Source organism: Panthera onca, chromosome B1 (genome assembly GCF_046562875.1).
Source record: "Panthera onca isolate mPanOnc1 chromosome B1, mPanOnc1 haplotype 2, whole genome shotgun sequence".
NCBI classification, from domain to species: Eukaryota; Metazoa; Chordata; class Mammalia; order Carnivora; family Felidae; genus Panthera; species Panthera onca.
Window position 1 is genome coordinate 30,299,867 of NC_138342.1, and position 15,678 is coordinate 30,315,544.

Consider the following 15,678-nt stretch of genomic DNA (forward strand, 5'->3'; position numbering starts at 1 on the left):
TTCCAGTCCTTAACTTTTATTGGCACTTTTAGAATCAGTCTCATTCTGATTCCTGAGAGCTCCCATCTCAGAGAACCAGGTCTCAGTTCTCCAGGTACTTCATTGGATCGATCCTCTGAGGCATCGATGCAGATAGGCAACAGTTCTTCCTCTGAGATACGAGACCAAGCCTTATAGGACTCCTCTGAACTCCCAAGGTCCCCAAACCAACTGATCTGTGTCCCCTCTTCAGATGTCTGAGCCTTGACTCCATGTCCACTCCCCTGAGCTATTAGATTCTGAGAACTCTGCGCCCTTGCATTTGTTTCTTCTAGTTGTAGAGGTATTAGCTGCCTCCTGCCTTTATATCTAGTGTTAACCTTACTGTTACCTTTGGCTGTTCCTGTCCTTCAACACCTGCTTCACCAATTCTACATTGAATATTCTCTGTTAAAAGGCTTAATGTCTTTCATCAAGACATTTCATTTTATATTCTTAATGTTTTCTGACTGATAACTGTCTGTATCAAGCTAGTGAACTATCCATGCGAATGTCTATGTGAAGAACTGTCCACTCAGTGCAAAGAGCGGGTACAAAGCCCTTGAAGTATAAACATTGCCTGGAATATTTGAAAAACTGCAAGGGACTCATAATGGTTGGAGAAAAGTAAATGAGGAACACGTATTTAGAGATTTCCAAAAAGGTCAGATCATGCATGGCATTCTAACTTACAGGAAAACAAAGAACTTTGGCTTTTTAGTGCTAAGGGAAGCCACTGAAGCCACTAAAGTCACGAGAGGATTGATATGACATGAGTTTTGTTTAAAAAATACTACTGTGGCTGCTGTATTTGGAATATATTTAGGAGGACACAAACAAAACTAGAGATATCTGTTAGGAGCTAGTTGTAAGCAGGCAAGAAAGAGATGATGGTGATTTTTTTAGGGTAGTAGCAGTGTAGGTAATAACTAGTGAAACCGTGAATATATTTTGCCAATAAATTGGATGAAGAAAGAGAAAAGGTATCAAAAAATGACCTCGAGTTTTTGGCTCACACAACTGAAATAATGAGGCTACCACTGATAGAAATGGAGCTGTTTCTTTTGAGGGAGATGGACAGCAGGAGCAATGTTTGTAACATATTAAGTTTCAGATGCCTATTAGACATCACAGTTGTGAAGTAGACAGTTATATATGAGGGTCTGAAGTTCAGGGTTAGAGGTCCAAGATGGAGATATAAATGTGAGAGACCTCAGAGTACAGATGATATTTAAAAACCATGAGAATGGATCAAATAATGAAATGAGTGTTGAATAGAAAAAGTAGAATATATAGAACAGAATAGAGAATATATTCTCTATATAGAACACAGAAACGGTACAGGAGATGCCAACATTTAGAGAATGAGAAGGAACCATCAAAAGTGGCTGAAGATCCAGAAAAGTGGGAGGGATACCAGGAGAGTGTGGTATCCTGGGAGCCAATGATGAAGAGGTTTCTAGAAGGAGATGGCATAAACAATGGCAAAGGATGCTAATAGGTCAACTGAGACAAAGCCTGAGAACAGACAAAGTAGCTTCAGTGATGTCATTGACGACCATGACAAAGAGCAGAGTGGTGCAGTTGAAAATCTACTCAGATTGAGATTGAGAGAAGGTGAGTGAAGGGGACTAAGAGGTATAAACTATCAGTTCTAAAATAAATCACAGGAATGGAAAGTACAGCATAAAGAATATAGTCAATAATATTGCAATAATGTTGTATGGTGACTATACTTAACATAGTGAGCACTGAGTAATGTATAGAATTGTTGTGTCATTATTTTTTTAAGCTTATTTATTTTGAGAGAGAAAGAATAGGGGAGGGGCAGAGAGAGAGGAAGAGAGAGAGAATCCAAGCGGGCTCTATACTGACAGAGCACAGAGCCCGATGGGGCAAAATCTCCGGAACCATGAGATCATGACCTGAACTGAAATCAAATGCCAAGTGCTTAACTTACTGAGCCACCCAGGCACTCCTAGAATTGTTGGATCATTATGTTATACACCTGAAACCAATATAACATTGTGTGTCAGTGATGCATGATTCAGTTAAAAAAGAGAGAGAGAATGGAAGTAGCTAAACTGCAGAGAGTACAGACAACTTTCAAGTCATTTTCTTTTTAATTTTAATTCTAGTATAGTTATCATGTTAACATACAATGTTACATTAGTTTCATGCATACAATGTACTGATTCAGCAATTCATTACTCAGTGCTTATCATGAAAAGGGCAATCTTAATTCCCATCACCTATTTCATCCCCACCCACCTTCCCTCTGGTAACCATCAGTTTGTTCTCTATAATTAAGAGTGTTTTTTGGTTTGTCTCTTCTTTCTTTGTTTTGTTTCTTAAATTCTACATGTAAGTGAAACCCTATGGTATTTTTTTTTCTCTGACTTATTTCATTTAGCATTATATCCTCTAGATCCATCAATGATATTACAAATGGCAAGATTTCATTCTTTTTTATGGCTGAGTAATATTCCTGTGTGTGTGTGTGTACACACACATATATATGTATATATACCACATCTTCTTTATCATTGATCTGTCAATGGACCCTTGGGCTGCTTCCATAATTTGGCTATTGTAAATAATGCTGCTATAAACATAGGGGTGCATGTATCTTCTCAAATTAGTGTTTTCATATTCTTTGGCTAAATATCCAGTAGTGGAATTATTAGATCATATGGTATTTATATTTTTAACTTTATGAGGAACCTCCCTAATATTTTCCACAGTGGCTGCACCAGTCTGCATTCCCACCAACAATGACAGACTGTTCCTTTTTCTCCACATCACCACCAACATGTATTTCTTGTATTTTTTTTATTTTAGCCATTTGACTGTTGTGAGGTGATATATCTCATTATAGTTTGCATTTGTATTTCCCTAATGATAAGTGATGTTGAACATCTTTTCATGTGTCTGTTGGCCATCTCTGTCTTTGGAGAAATGTCTGTTCATGTCTTCTGCCCATAATTTAGTGGGATTTTGTTTTTCTTGGTGTTGAGTTACATAAGTTTTTTAAAATATATTTTGGATACTAACCCTTTAGCAGATATATTATTTGCAAATATATTCTCCCATTCAGTTATTTTCTTTCTTTATAAGGTAAAGTAAATGAGGGAAATAAGATGATAACTGAAGTAGGAAGAAGGTTGATAGTTTTTTTGTTTGTTTTTTAAAGATGGAAGGGGAAAAAAAATCAGTGTATCTGTGTGTTGCTTGGAAAAATCCGCTAGAGAGGAAAACTTGACATCTTGATCGAAGGCAAAGGTGGAGAGATTTGCTTTAGAAATATGTAAAATTCATCTACAGTATTTTTACATCATAAAGCCTATTATTTCATTTCCCCACTTAAAACCTATGAATGATTTCTCTTTATTTTAGAACACAATCCACAATCCTTACCCTTATATTCCAGGTTGAATCTGACTTGGATTCTGTCTTTCTTGGCTGCATCATCTCCTACCACCCTTCCTGCCACACCGAATTCCAACCAGACTGGCTTCCTTTCTGTATCCTGAAATCGAGCTTTTCTTGTGCTTCAGGAACTTGCACTGCTATTCCTTCTGCCTGGTTAACTATTTTCTTGGCTTTTTATTGACTTTCTCTTTTACATATTTTACATTTCAGCTAAAGTCTTTTTTTTTTCCTTCCAGAAAATCCTTTCCTGATAGGGACACCTGGTGGCTTAGTCGGTTAAGCATCTGACTTTGGCTCAGGTCATGATCTCATGGTTCCTGAGTTTGAGCCCTGCATTGGGCTCTCTGCTGTCAACGTGGAGCCTACTTTGGATCCTCTGTCCCCCTCTGTCTGCCCCTCCCCCTCTCAAAAATGAACAAAAGTTTAAAAAAAAAAGGAAAATCCTTTCCTGATAACCTTAATATGTACTCAGAAATTACTCTCTATCATTATGCACTTTCACTGACCTTATCATGATTTGTAAATATCTTGTATATATCTGTTTACTTGCTCATTATGTTTCTCCCCCACAAAGCTAAGTTCTAGCTGTATGTGCAACACTTACTAAAGTGTCAGGCTCACACAGGTGATCAATAAATAATGTTTGTGACATAAATAAATCTTAATTAAAATAATAAAACCTTAGTGTCCAAAGTTCTCTAGGCCTCTAGTGTATTTGTTACTTTAAATATACATACAACAATATGTGAACTCCCATACTGAATATAGGAGTCTAATTCTAGAAAGTCTAATTCTCTTCCCAAGTTTTTTTGAGATCACTCCTTATGTGTCCTCAAAAGCCACCTTGTCTTGCTTGTCACTGCTTTTTCTCCCTTACAGAATACCTCCAGCTGTCTCTCACTACTTTCTTATTCCTGAGCATGCTTCACCCCAAAACATGGACGAAGGTGCCTAAACACAGCTAGAGCAATGCTCTCATGTTTAAGAATTTATTAGCTCTTGGGGATAACCACATTGCTGATAATAATAACAACCTCATAGTCAGCACTTGCTAGGACGAGACACTAGTGTGTGTGTGTGTGTGTGTGTGTGTGTGTGTGTGTGTAGTCACTTAATTATCCCACCAATCCTATGACACAGCCGTTATCCCCATTTTCTAGATAAAACACTGAAGCATTGAGAGGATATATGAACTCCCCAAAGACATGTAACTAATAAGTGATTAATTCAGGCTTTAGTAACAGGCAGTTTGACCAGGGAGTTTGTCTTAAACGGAAGGAAACTGTAATGTAGAAAAGAAAAGGTTAAAAATTGGCTCTCTGATAATGTTCTTTCTCTAATGTATTGGCTGTTCTCTTTGATTCAAGTTCTTCTGAGTCACATCTTTCTCAGGTGCTGGCTTATTTCCATATTACTTGGAACAACTTGGGGCTTGACTCTCTCTTTGGGGTGAATTCATTTTTCTCTCAGCTTTTAATTTCACCCTCACTACTTGTCCTTACCAGAGAGAATCCATGTATCTTAAAAACAGAAAAATGTCTGCAAAGACTAACTCAATTCAAACTAAGCAGAGCCTTTTGCGTGATTACATACACAGCAACAGCTCTATCAGAATCATGTGCATTTTCAGTTCGCCACTCCCTATAAGGGCAAAGGGAGGATGTTGACATTCACCCCAGACTGTAGAAGTGGCTGTAGCCTTTAGAATGGCACACTCTGTCCCCACTTTATATGCAAGATATTGCAAGGGTAACATGAAACAACGATGGCATTTGCTATTCCTAGGAGCTAACAGGAAAAAAAAAGAAGGCAGCATGACACATGACTGCAAGTGTTATAAAATAGCTTCTGAGAGCTGGGAAATAACAGCATTTTGTTCAGCAAAGAGATGCTACAGTGCCCGAGGTCAGAAGTAAAAATCTAAAGTGACCACCACAAGCCTTTAAGAGAGCATTCATGTGAAGGGTTTTTGGTGGGGAGTGCTCTTGAGGAATAAGAATGTTAAAAAAAAGACTGACTCCACTCAGAATGTAGAGACCCCGTTATATCGAAAATCCAACAGCAAATCTATCTCCTCTAAACTCCTTTAAACACCTAGGTGGGTTGAAGATTTAAAAAAATGTGATATCTGTTCTTAGGAATATTGTCCACCTCATCACCTCACATTCACAACAAATACAAAACAGCAATACAAGCAGACGCCATTAATTAATTAATTATCTTAAAGGCTAAGTGCCTGATGCTGAGGATTTACTAATGAACAAAGCAGATAAAAATTCCTGCCTGCACTGAGCTTATGTTTATGGAGGACTTACTCCACGCTGGACATTGTGTGCTGGGTTTTTACAAACATTTATTATTCTTCTTAATAACAACTTTTGAGATAGTTTCTCTTTTGGCAAGTTTTATACAATTCTAGAATGAAAAAAGTAAGGCTTAGCAGGACTGATCAGGGTCCAGTAACCAGGAAGCAAAGGAGCTAAGCTGCAGTCACAGCCTATCTGAAGTCTATGATGATCAACATAGTCATAGCGTTTACACACTGTTGATGTTGTCTCTGACGATACCAGTTTGTGTTCTGGGACTTCCTCGGCCCTCCACTTCTAACTGCAGGCTACTAATTTGCCTTCGTGTCCTCTGATCTATCCATAGACATTTCCACTACATAATAGTATTTTGCCCACAGGTATATCTGCTGATTTCACTCAGACATTCACATGGTCATAGCAGCTCCAGTAGTGTTTCTTATTTTCTTTCTTACCTTTTTGATGAGAACATTCATGAAACGGCAGTATTGTGAGATCTCAATGTGTATGGTCCTCACTAAACATAACATTATCTAGGTCCATTCAGTTGTCTAAAAGAGGATGCATTCTGGTACTTAAAAGGCCAAAGATGTCTGTTTATGTGTTCTGCCCATTTTAAAATTGGATTATTTGTTTTTTGAGTGTTGATATTTTTATATATTTATATACTGCATATTTTGTGTATATAGTTTGCATATATTTTGGATGTATATTTAATCAGATATGTCATTTTCAAATATCTTCTCCCATTCCATAGTTTGCCTTTTAGTTTTGTTGATTGTTTCCTTCACTTTGCAGAAGCTTTTTATTTATTTTTATTTTTTTTATTTACTAACTTTATTTATTTATTTAAATTTAAATCCAAGTTAGTTAACATATACTGTAGTAATGGTTTCAGGAATAGAATTTAGTGATTCATCACTTACGTATAAAACCCAGTGCTCATTCCAACAAGAAGCTTTTTATTTTGATGTAGTCCTAATAATTTATTTTTTATTTTGTCTTCCTTGCCCCAGGAGACGTACCTAGAAAGAAGTTGGCTATAGCCAATGTCAGGAAAATTACTACCTGTGTTCTTTTCTAGGATTTTTATTGCCTCACATTTAGGCCTTTAGTCCATTTTGAGCTTATTTTTGTGTATGGTATAAGAAAATGGTCTAGTTTCATTCTTCTGCATGTTGCTGTCTGGTTTTCCCAACACCATTTGTTGAAGAGACTCTCTTTTTTCCACAGGATATTCTTTACTGCTTTGTCAAAAAGTAATTGACCATATAACTACGGGTTTATTTCTGGATTTTCTATTCTATTTCATTGATCTATGTGTCTATTTTTTTGCCAGGACCATATTGCTCTGATTACTATAGCTTTGTAATATGACTTGAAATCCAGAATATGATGCTTTGCATTTCTTTTTCAAGTTTTCTTTGGCAGTTTGGGGTCTTTTGTAGTTCCACACAAATTTTAGGATTGTTCGTTCTAGTTCTGTGAAAAATGCTATTGGTGTTTTGATAGAGATTGCATTAAATGTATAGATTGCTTCAGGTAATATAGACATTTTAACTATATTTGTCCTTCCAATCCATGAGCATGGAACATCTGATTTCTTTGTGCCATCTTTGTCCAAAGAAGATATCTGGATGGCCAACAGACACATGAAAAGATGCTCATCGTCACTTATCATCAGGAAAATGCAAATCGAAACTACAATGATATATTACCTCGCACCTGTCAGCATGGCTAAAATCAACAACACAAGAAACAAGAGGTACTGACAAAGATGTGGAGAAAGGGGAAACCTCTTACACTGTTGGTGGGAATGCAAATTGGTGCAGCCACTCTGGAAAACAGTAGGGAGATTCCTCAAAAAATTGAAAATAGAACTACCTTATGATCCAACAATCAATCACACTACTGAGTGTTTACCCAGAGAATACAAGAACACTAATTAAAAGGGATACATGCACCTTTATGTTTATAGCAGCATTATTTTCAATGTCCAAGATATGGAAATAGCTCAAGTATCCATTGATAGATGAATGGATAAGAAGTTTTATATATTTATATATATAATGGAATATTATTAAGCCATAAAAAGAATAAAATCTTGCTATTTGAAACAACATGGATGGAGCTAGAGAGTACAATACTAAGTAAAATAAGCCAGAGTAAGACAAATACCATATGATTCCACTCATATATGGAATTTAAGAAACAAAACAAATAAGCAAAAGGAAAAAAAATAAGAGACAAAGAGACAAAAAAAACCAGACTCTTAATTATAAAGAACAAACTGATGGTTACCATAGGGAAAGGGGGTGGGGGGAAGGGTTAAATAGATGATGAAGATTAAGGACTGCACTTGTCATAATGAGCACAGGGTAATGTATGGAATTGTTGAATTACTATATGGTACACCTGAAACTAATATAACACTGTATGTTAACTAACTAGAATCCAAAACCTTTAAAAAAAGCCAAAGATGTGTTCTAATATCCTGAACATAAGTAAACTAAGATTTTAAGCACAGACACACTTCATAGCTTTATCTGATTTTTTACAAGGACAGAGTATACATGTGACATTTACTGTAGTGAACTTCATTAGGCTAGGAGCTATATTTCCTTATATTCTTTCAAATTAGAGTTCATCAAAATGACATATGTGCACTTGGAATGCAGAAATAAAGCAGCATCTATTATTCTCTGAAGGTCTGTTCCCAATCATATATGGTGACAGGCATTCACTTAGGTGCTTGCTCTTTATCCAATGAGGTCTCCAGACTCCTGGCCAGGGCCAACAGTGACCTTGGCTCTCCCCAGGCACTTGGCTGTGGACTCATTGATTCAATAGCTATTTAGAAGCAATGGCTTCTCATAGGCTTCTCCACAAGCTCACCTTTTATGGTTCTAATCTATCACTGGTAGTACGTAGTTTCTCTGATTTACTGGTTGGTGACTCAACCTCTGATCCAACCCCTTTTCTGGATCTATATTTTCCAACAATTGTCTAAGGTCTACTTCCTATAATAACTCTCTTATTCCAAAACATTCAAATTGACACATCTTCCACTGGTTTAACTTGGGTTGATTCATCAACAAGAAATGAATGCTGGGGCGCCTGGGTGGCCATGATCTCAGGGTTTGTGAGATACAGCCCCACTTTGGGTTCAGTGCTGACAGCATAGAACCCACTTGGGATTCAATCTCTCCTCTCTCTCTTTGCCCCTCCCCTGCTCACACCGCTCTCTCTCTCAAAATAAATAAACTGAAAAAAAAAGAACGCTGATTATGAATAAAGTGGGAAGAAGACGGCAATTATTTATTACCACAGAATTTTCAGTAAAAGTATTTATAATCTCTTTTTGAGAATTATTGTCCCTATCTTGAAGAGATATCTGTACCGCCCCCATTCACTACAGCCTTGTTCACAATAGCCAAGACATGAAAGCAACCTGAATGGATAAAGAAAATGTAGTCTGTATGTGTATTTTGTATGTGTGTTCATTTGTGTATAATGGAATACGATTCAGCATTAAAAAAGAAGGAAATCCTGCCATTTGTGACAACACAGATGGGTCTTGAGGGCATCATGCTAAATGAAATGAGGCAGACAGCAAAAGACAAATATTACATGATCTTACTTATATAGGTTTCCCCTGCCATCTGCATGTAGAGTATTCTTATGATACATTCATAAACTAAAGCAGCATAAAGTGAAGAAGTGATTATCATTAATTCATATGGAAAAATTTTGAGCATTCCCAGACCTAAAAAATAATCTCTCTTAGGCTTTCCCGATACCTTCAGATAAATCCTGCAAATAGACGCACAAAATAAACTGAGATAAAGCACAGATGCTCACAGACACAGTTCAAAGCTATGGTGGCTTGATGCTGAGATGTTGAGTGAGGTTCCTAGGAAGGAGCTTGGTGGATCCCTCTCACTGCTCAGCCAAGCCCCCAGTGTGGCTCCCTGCAAAACAAATACTGAACCCAGGTTTTGCTTTTCACTTTTTTTGGTAAAAACAAAAATCCTCTTCATATTTCTTGCAGTTAGTGAAAACAGGTACTAATGTAGGTCTTTTGTAAATCTGAAGTGACATAACATGAACTTACAAAAAAGCAGGGGATTAAAACTGAACTTAGAAATGGAGAGTTGAATGGTGGTTGCCAAGGATTGGCAGTGGAGGAAATGGAGAGAATGTCGGTGAGAGGATATGAACTTTCACTTATAAGATAAATAAGGTTTGGGGATGTAACGTACAACATAGTGATTATATTATATACTTGAAAGTTGCTAAGAGAGAGTAGATCTTTTTTTTTTTTTTTTAATGTTTATTTATTTTGAGAGAAAGCACAAGCGGGGGAGGGACAAAGAGAGAAGGAGGGAGAAAACCCCAAGCAGACTCCACACCATCAGCGTGCAGCCTGATGCAGGGCTTGATCTCATGAACCATGAGATCACGACCTGAGTTGAAATCAACAGTTGGAGATGCTTAACCGACTGAGCCATCCAAGTGCCCCAAGAGTAGATCTTAATGTCTCCACACATAGAGGAGAAGCTAAAAATGAAAGAAAAAAAGAAGTGCTGTCCTATTGGGAAAATTAATATGCCACACACGACTCAGTATTTCATTGCCTCAGATGCTTTTCCAAATGGTCTACTTGACTTCTGTTCATTTTAAGAAGTGATAACTTGAAATTGACAAGGAAAGGGATGACAGAGCAAGTCTGCCCCAAATCCCTAGACACGTTTGATTTTGCTTATCATACAAAAGATAAAAAGATTACTGATAAATCTTGACTCTGCTCCTTTAAGTCATTACTGCAGAACATAAAAAAAATTGTTCAACTGAAATGAACCCCAAGTTGTTTATGTGACTGTCTGAGAATAATACATCAAAGAATATTATGATTCCTCATAAACTGACAGGGAAAACAATTTATTAGGTATAGTTTTGAAAGGATTAAAAAACTGTTGGAGATTGTGCTTGAAATATACATTCTGCATCACTGAACTGAACAATTTATGTCAATAATTTATGATCACACTATTTTTTATTTAATGTGCATTTTAGCTTTTATAACCATGTTGGGAATTATTGCGAACTGAATTTCATGTAAAATATACCTGTATTTCACATTACTTTGTTTTATGCATTTTAAGGATGTTACCAGATGTGAGACTGATCCATTTCTTTCATTTATTTTTTAAATAAACATTTTATTTTTGAACAGTTTTGGATTTATATAAAAGTTGAGAATACAGAGATTTCTTATATAACCCATACCCAGCTTTTCCCTATTGTCAACATCTTATATGATAGACTTGTTATAATTCATATTGATATATTATTAACTAAAGTGCATAAGTTATTCAAACTTCCTTACTTTCAACCTGATGCCCTTTTTTTGTTCTTGGATTCCATTCAGAACACCACATTATATTTAGTCATCATGTCTGCTCAGGCTCCTCTTGGCTTTGACAGTCCCTCCAACTTTCCCTGATTTTGATGACTTTGATAATCTGGGAAAATACTGGTTAGGTTTTTGGGGGTTTTTTTGTTTTTAATTTTTTCCTTTAATGTTTATTTGCTTTTGAGAGAGAGAGAGAGAGAGAGAGAGAGACAGAATGTGAGCAGGGGAGGGCAGAGAGAGGGACACAGAATCTGAAGAAGGTTCCAGGCTCTGAGCTGTCAGCACAGAGCCCGATGCAAGGCTCGAATTCAGGAGCTGTGAGATCATAACCTGAGCCGAAGTTGGTGGCCAACAGACTTAGCCATCCAGGTGCCCGTAGGTATTTTGTAGAATGTCCCTAATTGGGACTTGTCTGACTTTTTTCTTAGGAGTAGAATGGGGTTATAGGATTTTGTGAGGATGACTAAGTGCACTTTTCATCACATCATATTAAGGGTAAATATGATCAGTGTGACTTAAAACTGTTGATGGCAACCCTCATCACCTGGCTGAGACAGTGTTTGTCAGGGTTCTCCACTGTAAAGTTACTTTTTTTCTCTTTCCATACTCTTACGCTTTGAATGGAAGTCACTGTATTAGGTTGCTAGGGCTGTTATAACAAACTACCACTAACTGGTTGGCTTAAATATCAGAAATATAATGTTTCAAAGTTCTGGAGGCAAGAAAGTCCAAGATTAAGGAGTCAGCAAGGTGTCCTCCTTTGAGGGTGATGAAGGAAAATTTGCTCTATGATTATTGTCCACATGTCTTCCTTCATGTTCACTTTGTTTTCTCACTGTGTTTGTATCTTGTCCAATTTTCCTGATTTTGAAAGGACACTAGTCATGTTAGATTAGAAGCCCACCTTACTCCAGTAGAATCTCATCTTAATTACATTTACAATGACTCTACTCCCAAATAAAGTCAAATTCTGAGGTATTGGGAGCTAGCACCTTACCATACGAAGTTTTGGGGACACAATTCAACCCATAACACTTAAAGTGTGGAACTATAGTCTTATTTATTTATATTAGTATGGAACTCATGGATACCTACTTTGTACTTAGGGTTAGAATCGAATACGACTGTGTTTTGTTGCTCAGCTTTTGCCATTTGAAGCTTTTTCATTTGACTCCTATGTCCCTTTAACATACTCCCATCAAAGATTTTGCTTTTTATTAAAAAAAATTAGCATTTCCTTGGGTGCCTGGGTGGCTAGGTCGGTTAAGCATCTGACTCTTGATTTCAGCTCAGATTATGATCTCACAGTTCCCAGGTTCAAGCCCTGCATTGGGCTCCACACTGGCAGCATGGAGCCTGCTTGGGATTTTCTTTCTCTCTCTCTCTGCCCCTCCCCCACTCATGCTCTCTCCCTCTCTCTCTCTCTCTCTCTTTCAAAATAAAAAAAATAAACATTAAACAAACTTTAAAGAAATTAGCATTTCCTTACACTCTCTGACACCACAAAATGCTCCAGTCTCATCTTGTACAATTCCTGCCCCAGTGTGATTATCAACCCTTTCTCCAAGAACTCCAGGAGCCCTGGATCCTTTCCTTGAGAATGCTTTTAGCAACCAGGATAGGTCACCAGTTGTGCTCAGTGCTAGTGAGTTGCTTCTAGCTGAGGGAGAAAGGACACAACGTGTGTATATACTATCCTATGTATGGACACATACCTATACATATTTCCATATGTAACCATTTGAATCTATGTTCAGCTAAATAGGTTCATTCTACTGTGTCCAACTCTAATACAGTACTACATGGATCATTCTAGGCCTTTCTCCTTGCTTATCTGTTACCTTCTACTACAACAGCAAGAAACCTGGCACCTACCACCCACCATCCATTCACTTAATTGTCAATCCTAGTATCCATTTATAGTAGGTTTTCATTTACTTTTAATCCACAGAATTATTGTAGTATAAATATTTATAAACCAATCATAAATATTTAAATATGCAAAAAATCCCACACAGCAATAGCTTACATTTCCTAGGAATAACTGCAGAACTAATTGATGAAATGTAATTTCTTCTCTGGATCATTGTTAATGAGGACAGTTCCATTATTTAAGTGCAACTGGTTTTCTATTTAATGTAATACATTAAGATATACACTAGGCCAATTAGAATAAATGATACAAACATCAACTTCATGTTTTATCGGAGTAGTAAGGAATAAAGTTTATGTAATCTCCTTCCCTGTGGATATGTTATTTGTATCCGTAAGTTTTATACTTATATCCTCATATACACATATAATAAAAACTTCAATAATATTTCACAAGTAGTAAAATGATTCAGTTTCTAAAATAGAAATATAAAGGTAAAAGCTGAAAGGTATTTTCAGTATATTAAATATCCTTGACTATAAGAGGGGAAGGAAGCTCCTGGTGCCAGAAGTTTGTGTGGGGAGAATTCCAAATATCTCAAATATATCAAAATGTAAAATTTTCTCTTTGTTTACCATATACAACACTGAATTTTGCCTGCCCTTTACATACTATATACAATATAGTATTTATCAGTAGTGTTTTTCTTTCCTTTCCTTTCTTAGTGTTATACGTCTAGTTTTAGTTGCAGACCACTGCTTGCCTCAAGGACAAACAAAAAATTGAGCAAGTTTGTGCAAAGGTACAAAAAAAAAAATTAAAAACAGATGGAGTTAATATACAAAATGCGTGGCATATTTCTCTGCCCTGGTTACCTACGAATTTGGATCTGAATTTTCCATCAGTCACTGTGTATCAGACATCTCTTCTGCATTGCTTCAGAGTCTCTCAGCCTCACTTATTTCTTGTTCCAGCTGCCACTGTAGTGACCAGCTTTGCAAGGACCTGGACTGACTTCACACAGATGCAACATGACAGCCCTGCGCCCTGGACCGAAGCCACCCCCCCAACCCCTACCACCCCCCCCACCCCCCCCCACCCCACCCCCACCCCCACCCCCCCCCACCCCCCCCACCCCACCCCCACCCCCACCCCCCGTCTCCTATCCTGTGGGCTGCTCTGTTGACATTGCTTTGGGACATTAACTCTGAAATCTCATCACTGTCATCAATAAAAAAGCATGGCAATCTGTTCCTTTTCAAAATTTAATCCCTGATGCCTTTTTTTCCCCCTTCTACTGCTCTTTTCTTAACAAACTTATGCATCTGTATGTTTACTGTGATAATAGACACAGCATCAGAAATCAAATGAGAGCCTGTAACACAAGAGCCTCTAGGTCTTTTATGGAGAGAATATGGTAGTTCATTAAAACATTAATAGAACTGGGAATAGCATTTTTTTTTACCTTCTTTATTTGTCCTAAGGTTGAATATGAAGCTGTGAAGAGCTGCATGTATGTCAGGAGAAAAGGCTAGTTACTTTTAGCTGGTCAAGAAACAAGGGATTTAAAGTTTAGTTTAGGCTCCCTGAGATCTCTCAGAAAAAAAAAAACAAAAAAACATTTGCACACTGCATTTCTATGCAAACCCAAGCCCAGTGTTACCTGGGCCGGTGTCCTTGAGCGAACTGCTTTTACAAAGGTATTCACTTTCTATCCCATCACTTGGAACTCATTTACTTAGCCTCCTTTGTCACTAACTGACTGCTTTTAAAATAAAACTTATGTCCTGCTAGTTCTTCTGACAATACCCTGAGACAGCAGGAGGCATTCTTAATGCAAACTGGAGAACAAAATAAAAAAAAAAAAAAAAAAAAAAAAGAGGGAGAGAGAGAGAAGAACATTAAGACTTCCTCCCGAACCAAAGTAAAATTCAGGCTGTGAAACAATGATGCTTTCCCTCCAGTGGGGACTTTATAACCTTTTATTCATGGGAAATTCAATTAAAATGTGCATCTCTCCAGTTTCCTGAAAAATTTAATTTGCATCTTAACTTGCTACTGCTGTGCCCATGATTTTCAAATCAAATATTAAAAATGAACTTGTCAACTCCAGCAGCTTTATGCTGTGAGCTAAACACTTCATAAATTCTCTTTCATTTTGTAGTCTATTAAGATACACTTATAAGTGAATGTGTAGTGTCTTAAATTGTTAATAAGTAAATTTTACAATCAGTTTTAAATTAGATTCTCTTTCCCTACTCACTAATCCACCTCATTTCCTGTGTGTATTTTTGTCTTCCTGCCCAATTCATGATCTCAGAATGCAACACAAGCCATTATGTTGTTTGAATCATCTCCGAAGTCCTGTAATCTAATATCTCATAAACTTGCTTTTCTCTTCCATGTTTCTGAGCTATTTTACATCTAAGATAATCAAGAAGGCAAAAATAATCAACATTTGTTAGACAAGTCTGCTTTTGCATGAAGAAATTATGATCTTATTATTCCTTTATAAATATTCAAGATTGTAATTCAAGATGATTTTTCTTTTTCTAATGTGTAAAATGTGTATCTCAAATGTATATACCAATTGTAACATTTTTTACATCCTCTGTATAATTCAGAATTATCTT

At 36.9% G+C, this 15,678-nt stretch overlaps 1 long non-coding RNA gene across 1 annotated transcript; it reads left to right on the forward strand.

Annotated features, from left to right (window-relative positions):
- Positions 1 to 1,582: 1,582 nt before the first annotated feature.
- LOC144616050 (uncharacterized) lies at positions 1,583 to 14,123 on the forward strand. Its single transcript, XR_013554926.2, has 3 exons — positions 1,583 to 1,635; positions 7,343 to 7,521; positions 14,020 to 14,123. It is a non-coding gene; the product is annotated as an uncharacterized LOC144616050 (long non-coding RNA).
- The last annotated feature ends 1,555 nt before the right edge of the window (positions 14,124 to 15,678 follow it).